Here is an 11,158-nt window from a genome sequence, read left to right as displayed (position 1 = left end):
CTGCCTTAGTGCCTGCCTAGAGCTCCTGCCTAGAGTCTGCTAGAGCCTGCCCAGAGCCTGCCCAGTGCCTGCCTAGAGCCTGCCTAGCTGCCTCGCCTAGAGCCTGCCTAGAGCCTGCCTACAGTGCCTGCCTAGTTCCTGCCAGAGCCTTGCCCAGTGCCTGCTAGTTCCTGCCCAGAGCCTGCCCAGTGCCTGGCCTGCCTAGTGCCTTCCCAGGAGCAGCCTGCCCAGAGCCTGCCCAGTGCTGCCTAGAGCCTGCCTAGTGCCTGCCTACTGCCTGCCTAGTACCTTGCCTAGAGCCTGCCTAGTACCTGCCTAGTGACCTGCCTAGAGCCTGCTAGTACCTGCCTAGAGCCTGCCTAGTGCCTGCTCTAGTGCCTTCCCAGAGCCTGCCCAGAGCCTGCCTAGAGCCTGCCTAGTGCCTGCCTAGAGCCTGCCTAGAGCCTGCCAGTGCCTGCCTAGAGCTGCCCAGTGCCTGCCTAGAGCCTGCCTAGGCCTGCCTAGTAGCCTGCCTAGTACCCTTCCAGAGCCTGCCCAGTGCCTGCCTAGTTCCTGCCCAGAGCCATGCCCAGTGCCTGCCTAGAGCCTGCCCAAGAGCCTGCCAGTGCCTGCCTAGATCCTGCCTAGAGCCTGCCTAGTACCTGCCCAGAGCCTGCCCAGTGCCTGCCTAGTACCTGCCCAGAGCCTGCCTAGTGCCTGCCTAGTTCCTGCCCAAGCCTGCCCAGTGCCTGCCTAGTTCCTGCCCAGAGCCTGCCCATGCCTGCCTGCCTAGTGCCTTCCCAGAGCCTGCCCAGTGCCTGCCTAGAGCCTGCCTAGTGCCTGCCTACTGCCTGCCTAGTACCTGCCTAGAGCCTGCCTAGACCTGCCTAGTGCCGCTAGAGCCTAGACCTCCTAGAGCCTGCCTAGTACCTGCCTAGAGCCTTGCCCCTAGTAACCTGCCCTAGTGCCTGCCCCTAGAGCCTGCCCTAGTACCTGCCTAGAGCCTGCTCAGTACCTGCCGTAGAGCCTGCCTGCCAGAGCCTGCCTAGTAACTGCCTAGAGCCTGCCTAGTACCTGGCCCAGAGCCTGCCTAGTACCTGCCTAGAGCCTGCCTATACGTGCCTAGTGCCTGCCTAGACCTGCCTAGTACCTGCCCAGAGCCTGCCTAGTACCTGCCTAGAGCCTGCCTACTACCTGCCTAGAGCTGCCTAGTACCTGCCTAGAGCCTGCCTGCCCAGAGCCTGCCTAGTACCTGCCTAGAGCCTGCCTGAGCCTTGCCTCCAGAGCCTGCCTAGAGCCTGCCTAGTACCTGCCCAGAGCCTGCCTAGTACCTGCCTAGAGCCTGCCTAGCTACCTGCCTAGTGACCTGCCTAGAGCCTGCCTAGAGCCTGGCCCTAGAGGCCTGCCTAGTACCTGCCTAGAGCCTGCCTATTACCTGCCCAGAGCCTGCCTGCCCAGAGCCTGCCTAGTACCATGCCTAGAGCCTGCCTAGTACCTGCCCAGAGCCTGCCTAGTACCTGCCAGAGCCTGCCAGAGCCTGCCTGCCCAAGCCTGCTAGTACCTGCCTAGCCTGCCTAGAGCCTGCCTGGCCAGAAGCCTGCCTAGTGCCTGCTAGTGCCTGCCTAGAGCCTGCCTAGCTGCCATGCCTAGTGCAGCCTATGCCTGCCTAGTGCCTGCCTAGAGCCTGCCTAGTGCCTGGGCCTGCCTAGTACCTGCCTGTGCCTGCTAGAGCTGCCTCTGCCTGCCTAGAGCCTGCCTAGTACCTGCCTAGTAGCCATGCCCTAGTGCCTGCCTAGTGACCTGCCTAGAGCCTGCCTAGTGCCTGCCTAGTGGCCTGCCTAAGTGCCTCCTGCCTAGTGCCTGCCTCCTAGAGCCTGCTAGTTGCCAGGCCTAGTGCCTGCCTAGTGCCTGCCTAGAGCCTGCCTAGCTGCCGTGAGCCTCTGCTTAGCCTAGGCTGATCCTAGCTGCCACAGTGCCTCAGCCCTAGTGCCTGCCTAGTGCCTGCCTAGTGCTCGTGCGCTGGCCTTTAGTGTCTTGTTCCAGCAGTGGGCCAGTTGCCTAGTGCCTTGCCTAGAGCTGCTTAGTGCCTGCCTGTTCCTAGTGCCTAGGCCAACAGTGCTTGCCACGCCTAGCCTGCCTGCTCTAGTGCCTGCCTAGAGCCTCTAGTGGCCTAGCCTAAGAGGCCTGCCTATGGCCATGCCTATTGCCTGCCTAAGCTGCTGCCTATGCCTTGCCTAGTGCTGCAGTGCCTGCCTATGGCTGCCTGTGCCTGCTCTCAGAGCCTGCATAGTGCCAGCCTAGTGCCCTGCCTAGTGCTGCCTAGTACCTGCCTAGTGCCCTGCCTAGAGCCTGGCCTAGACCTGCCTAGAGCCTGCCTAGTGCCAGCCTAGTGGCCTGCCTAGAGCCTGTCTAGTATCCTGCCTAGTGCCTGCTAGAGGCCCTGCTTAAGTACCTGCCTAGAAGCCTGCCTTATGTACCTTTGCTAGTGCTTCTGTCCTAGAGCCTGTCCTAGAGCTTTCTGCCTAGTGCTCTGCCTATGAGGCGTTCTGCCGTGTCTCATGATTGCTTCTGTGCCTTTAGTTACCTGTCCTTATGTTTTAGTTCCTTGCCTTATCTTGCTCTGCTTCTCATGATTGCTTTCTTGTCCATTTGTGCCTGGCCTGAAAAATATGTACCTTGGCCATAAGTTGTCCTGCCTGAGGAGCCTGGCCGTGGGGATAGGCGTGCCTAGTGCCTGGCCTAGTGCCTGCCTAGAGCATCTGCCTTGAAAAGTACCTAGCCTAGTGGCCTTGCCTAGAGCCTGCCACAGTAGCCTGCACTAGTGCCTGGCTAGATCAAGCTAGTGCAGCTGCCTAGGGCCAGCCTAGAGCCTGCCTAGTGCCTGCCTATACCATGTGTCCTTAGTGTCGTCGTGCCCAGTGCCTAGCCTAGTAGGGAGGGTAGCGGCTTGGCCGTAGAAGCCTAAACCTAGTACCTCTCCTTAGATACCTGCCTGAATGTTGTTTGCTCAGTCCAAAGTGCCTGCCTAGTGCAAACAAGTGCCTAGACTCTTTCTTAGTGCCTAAGCCTAGAGGGCGCGTGCGTGGGTTCTTTACCTTGTCCTAGTTGCTGCCTAGAGCCTGCCTGCCCAGGAGCCTGTTCCTAGTTACCTGCCGTAGATGCCTTGAAATTTCTCTTCACCCGTGACCTGCCCCTAGAAGCTTTCTTGTGATCCCTAGTTGTCCTCTCTATTGCTTTCTGCCATGTACCTGAAGCCTAGAGCCTTTGCCTAGTACACTGCTAGAGCAACTGGTCCTATACCTTTTGCCTTTAGATGCCTTGGGCCTAGTACCTGACCTAAGTGCCTGGAAACACTAGTGCCAGAACCTAGTAGCAAAACTAACCATAAGAAGTGCCTGCCTTAGAGCTCTGCCCTAAACTGCTCTGCCTGCTCATAGTGGCCTTGCCTGCCGTGGGACGAATGCCTGCCTCAGTGCGCTGACTCTTAGAGCTCTTCTCTGGCCTAGTGTCCTGACCTCCCAGTGCCTGCCTAAAGTGCCCCGTGCCTAGATGGCCTGCTTCGGCCCAGAAGGTCAACATACCTAGAATACCGCCCTGTTTTCCTACTGCAAACTGCCTAGAGAGCCGCCTGCCCAGAGCCTGCTAGAGCCTGCCTAATGCCTGCCTAGAGCCTGCCTGCCTAGTGCCTGCCTAGTGCCTGCCTTAGAGCCTGCGCTGCCAGACCTGCCTAGAAGCCTGCCTAGAGCCTGCCTAGTGCCTGCCTAGAGCCTTGGCCTGCCTAGCTGCCTGACCTAAGTGCCGCCTAGAAGCCTGCCTGCCCAGAGATCCTGCCTAGTACCTGCCTAGAGCCCGTGCCTATAACCTGCCCAGAGCCTGCACTAGTAACCATGAGCCTAAGAAGCCCCATGAGACCTAAAGAAAGAAAGGGCCTGGCGGCTGCCCAGAGGCCCCGCCTCTATTATACCTTTGACCCCATAGTCGCCTCGACCGTACAGCCCAGCCCCGCCCCAGAAAGAGCACTGGTCTCTAGTTGCCGCCTAGTGTGTCTCTGTCCTGAGCCTTTGTAACCTGCCCAGAGCCTGCCTAGTATCCTGGGGGCCTACGGGTGGCCGTTCTCCTCAGCTACCCCTGCACACAATAGAAAGCAAACAGAACACTCCTATGTTACCTTGTCTCCAGGGCCGTCTTCTAGTAACTTCTGTCCTATCGAGCCTGCCTAGAGTCTGCCTGCCCAGAGCCTGCCTAGTACCTGCCTAGTGCCTGCCCAGAGCCTGGCCTAGTTGCCTGGCGCTGAGTTGAGACTTTCTTGCTCTGAGGAGCGTCTCGCCAAATAGACACTAACCTAGAAGAACAACACCTAGTACCCCTGCCCAGAGCTGCCTGGGGAAAAGTACCTGACCTAGTGCCTGACTAAAAGAAGACCTAGAACGCGGTGAGGTGACGCTCTTGCCATAGAGCAGCACTAGACCTAGTGCCTGACCTAAGAGAACATAAAAAAAAACCTGCTAGTAACCCTGACCAAGAGCCTATGCCTTAAAAACAAAAGTAAACACTGAACCACATACTAAAGGCCTGTCCTAGTTGTCTCTGCTCTTTATTGTTTACCTTGCTCCTAGAAGCCTGCCTATGTCCTGACTACGTCTCTGCCCAAGCAACTGTCTCTCCAGTGCCCTGCCCAGAACGCCTCGCCCAGAGACACTCCTAAGTGAGCACCCGCCTATGTGCCTGGCGACTAAGAGTGCCTGCTCTAGTAAATCATGCACTGAGAGCCTGCCTGGAGGTGCCCTGCCTGAGAGCTGGCCGAGTTGGGGCGCGCCTAGGAGCCTGCCTGGCTAGTAGCCCCTTTTGCCTAGGGCCTACTTTGCCTAAGAAGACCTCAAAACTGCCCCAGAAGCCTGCCAATAGTGCCTGAGAGTGCCTAGTACTGCGCTAGATGACCTTGCCAGTACCTGCCTGTCCTAGCCTAGAGCCTGCCCTGCCATTTGGCCTGCCTAGTGCCTGGCCTAGTACCTGCCTAGAGCGCTAGGCCTAAGAGTGCCTGCCTAGAGCCTGCTCTGTGCCTTGCCTTTTTAGTCATCCTGCCTTAGAGTCCCTGCCTAGGTGCCGTGGCTAGAGCCTGCCTGCCTAGAGACCTGCCTAGTGCCTGCCTATAAGAGCCTGCCTGCCTATTGCCTGCCTAGTGCCTGCCTAGTGCCTTAGCCTAGAGCCTGCCTAGAGCCTGCCAGAGCCGCCGCTAGTGCCCTGCTGGGAGAGGAACAATGGCCTTACCCAGCTGACTGACGAGAAGTGGCCATTGTACTTTGGATGTGAAACTCAAGTGTGAATGTGAACGCTTCCACTGACCAGGTACACTGTGCCATTTCAGTTCATCCAATCATCACCTAAACATTGAATTGCTCTAATTAGGAACCTACATTTCAGAAAAGATAATCCATTGCTTTTCAAAACTTTGTGTATGTGCGTTTTGTTTTTTGTTTATCTCTGAGCAAGAGTTATTGGCACTTTAGCTTCATTTTCCAGACAAACGAAACTGACTAGAAGTGGTTTCCAATAAGGGGCACTGTTGTCCTCACAACAAGACACTGCCCCTCTCACAGTAACCAAGAGAGTAGGTCGTGTACAATACAGTACAGAGTTCAGGTGGGCCTTGTTACTTCAGCAAACAAAGGAAAGGAGGGTGCTCAACAAGGACAAAAATCACCAGAATGACTTACTGAGAAAAAACTTCCAAAAGGACTAATTCGAGGTAAAAAAAAGAGATGAACAGCTCAACAACAAAAAAAAGTCCAAGAGATTGATTTCTATTGCTCATTTTAATCCAATGTACAGGATGCGGACATGTGACTGATGTTTCTACGTCAACGCTGCAGTCTTCCTCCATAGTGACCAGGCCATTGCACATAGCTCCTATTTATACTAGCAGGTAGCCTAGTGGTTAAAGCATTGGGCTAAATAACCTGAAAGGTTTGCTAGATTGAATCCCGAGCTGACAAATGGAAAAATATGTCTTTCTGCCCCTGAACAAGGCAGTTAACCCACTGTTCCCCAGTAGGCCGTCATGGGCTTTAGTATGTTATCTAATGTTCTAGTCTGTTATCTAATGGGTTCTTAGTCTGTTATCTAATGGGTTCTAGTCGGTTATCTAATGGCTCTAGTCTGTTATCTAATGGGCTCTAGTCTGTTATCTAATGGGCTCTAGTCTGTTATCTAATGGGTTCTAGTCTGTTATCAATGGCTCTAGTCTGTTATCTAATTGGGCTCTAGTCTGTTACAATGGGCTCTAGTCTGTTATTAATGGGCTTTAGTATGTTATCTAATGGGCTCTAGTCTGTTATCTAATTAGTCTTATCTAATGGGTTCTAGTCTCATCTAATGGGTTCGTCGATATCTAATGGGCTCTAGTCTGTTATCTAATGGGTTCTATCTGTTATCTAAAGGCTCTAGTCTGTATCTAATGGGTTCATAGTCTGTTATCTAATGGCTCTAGTCTGTTATCTAATGGGCTCTAGTCTTGTTATCTAATGGGCTCTAGTCTTGTTATCTAATGGGCTTTAGTATGTTAATCTAATGGGCTCTAGTCTGTTATGCTAATTAGTCTTATCTAATGGGTTCTAGTCTCATCTAATGGTTCTAGTCTGTTATCTAATGGGCTCTAGTCTGTTATCTAATGGGTTCTAGTCTGTTATCTAATGGGCTCTAGTCTGTTATCTAATGGGGTTCTAGTCTGTTATTCATAATGGGTTCTTAGTCTGTTATCTAATGCGGTTCTAGTCTGTGATCTAATGGAGCTTCTAGTCTGTTATCTAATGGCTCTAGTCTGTTATGCTAATGCGGCTCTATCTGTTATCTAATGGGTCTAGTCTGTATCTAATGGTGTTCTAGGCTGTTATCTAATGGCTCTAGTCTGTTAATTCTTAATGGGTTCTAGTCTGTTACTAATGGGTTCTAGTCGGGTTATCTAATGGGCTCTAGTCTGATCTAATGGCGGGCTCTAGTCTGCTTATCTAATGGGCTCTAGTCTGTTATCTAAATGGTTCTAGTCTGTTATCTAATGGGCTCTAGTCTGTTTATCTAATGGGCCTCTAGTCTGTTATCTAATGGGCTCTAGTCTTTTATCTAAATGGGGCTTAGTATGTTAATCTAATGGGCTCTAGTCTGTTATCTAATTAGTCTTATCTAAGGTGGGTCTATCAGTTCTATTGTTATCTAATGGGCTTCTAGTCTGTTAGTCTAGTATCTAATGGCTCTAGTCGTTATCTGAATGGGTTCTAGGTTTCTATCGCTTAGATCTTATAATGGGCTCTAGTCTGTTATCTAATGGGCTTCAGTCTGTTATCAATGGCTCTAGTCTGTTATCTAATGGGCTCTAGTCTGTTATCTAATGGGTTCTAGTCTGATATCTAATGGGCTCTAGTCTGTCATCTAATGAGCTCTAGTCTTATCTAATGGGTTCTAGTCTCATCTAATAGGCTCTAGTCAAGACCTTTGTGGACAACATTGTAAATAAATGAAATCACTTTAACATGTTATCCCCATATCTCCAGGGTCCCCGGGATTGTACGACTTAGTGCATATATTTTRCCAATCAATCAACCAATCATTCCATAAATCAATCAATTAATCAATCATCCAATCAGGTAGGCAGCTAAGCAGAACTCACTTGAGGTTCCTCTCCACCCCCTTGCTRTCGTACTTGTCTCCCTGGTTGAGCAGCCGGAGGATGCCCTTCTCAAACGACTCGGTGGACTGCTCCTTGGGAAGCTGCATGACGGGGATCAAGTTTTAACAAGTCATGTACAGCGCCATTCAAATAAATATCTTTTAAAACAAGAGCTAGGAGATGTCCTTAACAGTTCATTCAATTCATTAGGTTCATTAACTCATAAAGTTAGTTCATTATCCCTGCTTCTTATCAGTGGGTGAACGTGCAGTCAATACTACGCAGGGAAGTTGGGCTCAATTCCATTTCAATTCAGTCAAGTTGGCACGTTAATAGGGATAGCTGTCAGTTTGCAGCATTTATAAAACCTAGTTAGTGAAACTACCTTCAACAAGAAGCCCTCCAGTTCAAGCTGTGTTTTCCTGACATTGCTGGATGAGGAGTCAGACCACTTCACCTGAAAGACACGATCAAATGTTACACTGTCATCCCAGGCATGTATATTAACGTTACCAGATATCGAAGGGAACATTGGGTGAGCACAAAGACACATTGGGTAAGGACAAAGACACATTGGGTAAGGACAAAGACGCATTGGGTAAGGACAAAGACGCATTGGGTAAGGACAAAGACACATTGGGTNACACATTGGGTAAGGACAAAGACACATTGGGTAAGGACAAAGACACATTGGGTAAGGACAAAGACGCATTGGGTAAGGACAAAGACGCATTGGGTAAGGACAAAGATGCATTGGGTAAGGACACCGTAAGAAGGGGAAACAAAAATCCCACCATGGGAATGTTTTTCCTCAAACAAACAACATTTACAAATCTACCATCTTGGTTTTCCTGCTTATACACCATCGGTGGTAATAGAGATTATCAAGATTATCCCTAGAAGACAATAATAAAGAATTATATCAGCCAAGCGCTACAACAAGACGCTACAAAAGCTCTTTAGTCTGCCCTGCTGTGAAAACGGTTTGGTTTGATCAGATCTTTAGAAAAATATTGTTTGTGTTTAGTCCCGCGGTTGTAAAAGTCTTGTTTGTGTTTTTGTACAGCCCCGCAGTTTTCTGCTTTCCCAACCTAATGACTTGGACTTACGATGGTATTCTTGGGAGAGTTTCAGGGACTTTTCCTCAACAGTTCATTGGCCTACTACAACCGGATCTGACTGGGTCATTAGGTCACATGATCAAACAGTCCAAAACACAGAGGCCCGGCCAGCCATAGACATATCCTTTCTGACAGCATGGGTTTAGGCTAGAGGAAGCTACAGAGGGCTAAGGACAGCAATTCATATCTAGGCTAACTGTCTGAAGGAAGAGTGAGAGACCTATAACAAGAGAATCTCCTTGTGCTACTGCACTAAGCAGGAGGACTAACTAAGTGATCCAGGATAAACAGATGGCGAGGGGGAATGACTCACAATGGCAGTCTGGAAATACTCACCTGTGTAGTACTAGCATAGTAGGCCTACATCTCTCCCGCTCTCTCTCTCTCTCTCCATCTCTCCATTCCTCTCCCCCCCAGAACAACATCTATGGTCATTTAGCAATTGCTTGCAGCCTTGTGCCCGGTGGCAGAGTAAAGGTGAAGTGGTGGTTTCCACTAGCGCCGGCTGTCGGCTAAACAGACGATTACAGACTCATTCTCAGCCGGTTACTTTTCTCACTTAAATTAACTTGGCGACGCTAGTCCGCCAAAAAAAGTCAGCCAAGCCCTCTCCCGCTAGAATGAACGATATGCATTTTGATAGGACAGATGCCTGTCTGTCACAAAGCGAGCGATGACAGGGAAACACTGACAGGACAGATGCCTGTCTGTCACAAAGCGAGCGATGACAGGGAAACAACTGACAGGACCAGATGCCTGTCCTGTCACAAAGCGAGCGATGAACAAGGGAAAACACTGATAGGACAGATGCGTGTCTGTCACAAAGCGAGCGATGACAGGAGAACACTGATAGGACAATGCCTGTCTGTCACAAAGCCTCGACGATGACAGGAAACACTGAATAGGACGATGCCTGTCTGTCACAAAGCGAGCGCCATGACAGGGAAACATCACTACAGCCATAGAGTAATCCTTTTGGGGTAAGGGGCCCCGCCTCCAGATACTCAGACTCAACCCAATAGAAGTATCTTTGGGTGAGGGGAGCCATAAACCCCAGACTCAACCCAAAAATAAGTACTTTTGGGTGAGGGCCCTGCCCTCAGTACCAAACAGACTCACCAAATGAGTATTATGGGGTGAGGGGCCGCTACAGTACCCAGACCTCAAAACCCAATAGAGTATCTTTGGGGTGAGGCCTGCTCAGTACCACCCAGTACCTCAACCCAATAGAGTATCTTTTGGGGTGAGGGCCCTGCTCAGTACCCATCTCTCAAGAACCATCAATCCCAATATAGATCTTTGGTGAGGGCCTGCTCATACTCAGACCATTCAACAACCGAATGAGTATCCTTTGGGGTGAGGGGGCCTGCTCAGACCTACACGACCTCAACCCAAAGAGTATCTTTGGGGGAGGGCCTGCTCAGTCCGCCAGGACCTCTAACCCAATAGAGTACTTTGGGGGTGAGGGGCCTGCCTCAGTACACAGACCTAACAATAAGGAGTAATCATTTGGGTGAGGGGCCTGCCAGTACCACAGACTTCAACCCAATAAGAGTAACTTTGGTGGTGAGGGCACTTGACTCAGTACCCAGACTCAACCCAATAGAGTATCTTTTGGGGTGAGGGGCCTCTCAGTTACCCAGACTCAACCAAAGAAGTATCTTTGGGGTGAGGGCCTGCTCAGTACCACAGACCAGTCAACCTAATAGAGTATTCTTTGGTTGAGGAGGCCTGTCAGGTAATCCCTACAGACCTCACCCCCAAGAGATCTTTGGGGTGAAGGGGCCTGCCTCAGGAGTAACCACTGCTCAACCATCAACCAAAGAGTATCACTTTGGGTGTCCGGGTGCCTGCTCAGTACCATGACCTCAACCCCATAGAGTATCTTTGGGGTAAGGGGCCTCGACTTCAGTAGCACTCAGACCTCACAATAGGAGTAAATCTTTAGGGGTGAATGGGGCCTGCTCAGTAGCCCTTTCACTAGACACTCTCACCCAAGTATGTAGTATATCATTGCGGAGTGAGGGTCCTGCTCAGATACACTGATCACCAAGACCTCAACCCAATAGAGTATCTTTGGGGTGAGTGGCCTACCTACAAGTAACCCTCCCAACAACTCCAGACCCTCAACCCAATAGAGTATCTTTGGGGGAGGGTGCCTGCTCATCTTAGCAGACCTTCAACCCCAAATAAGGTATTTTGGGGTGAGGGCCAGCCTCAGTACCCAGACCTCAACCCAATTGAGTACTATTGGGGTGAGGCCTGCTCAGTACCACAGATCCTGTACTCAACCCCATAGCAAGTATCTTTGGGAGTGATGGGCCTGTGTTCCGTAAACCTCCCAGACTCACACCCCAAATGAAGTAGAGATATCTTTGGGGTGAAGGGTGGCCTGTCA

The 11,158-nt window shown here is 51.1% G+C and overlaps 1 pseudogene; it reads right to left on the bottom strand.

The window, feature by feature from the left end:
• Positions 1 to 11,158, bottom strand: part of LOC112068639 (zinc finger CCHC domain-containing protein 2-like) — a 127,696-nt pseudogene that overhangs the window by 34,573 nt on the left and 81,965 nt on the right.

The sequence above is a fragment of the Salvelinus sp. IW2-2015 genome, unplaced genomic scaffold (genome assembly GCF_002910315.2).
Source record: "Salvelinus sp. IW2-2015 unplaced genomic scaffold, ASM291031v2 Un_scaffold629, whole genome shotgun sequence".
Lineage (NCBI taxonomy): Eukaryota > Metazoa > Chordata > Actinopteri > Salmoniformes > Salmonidae > Salvelinus > Salvelinus sp. IW2-2015.
The sequence above is the reverse complement of the archived record's forward strand: the minus strand, read 5'-3'. Positions and strand labels throughout refer to the sequence as shown.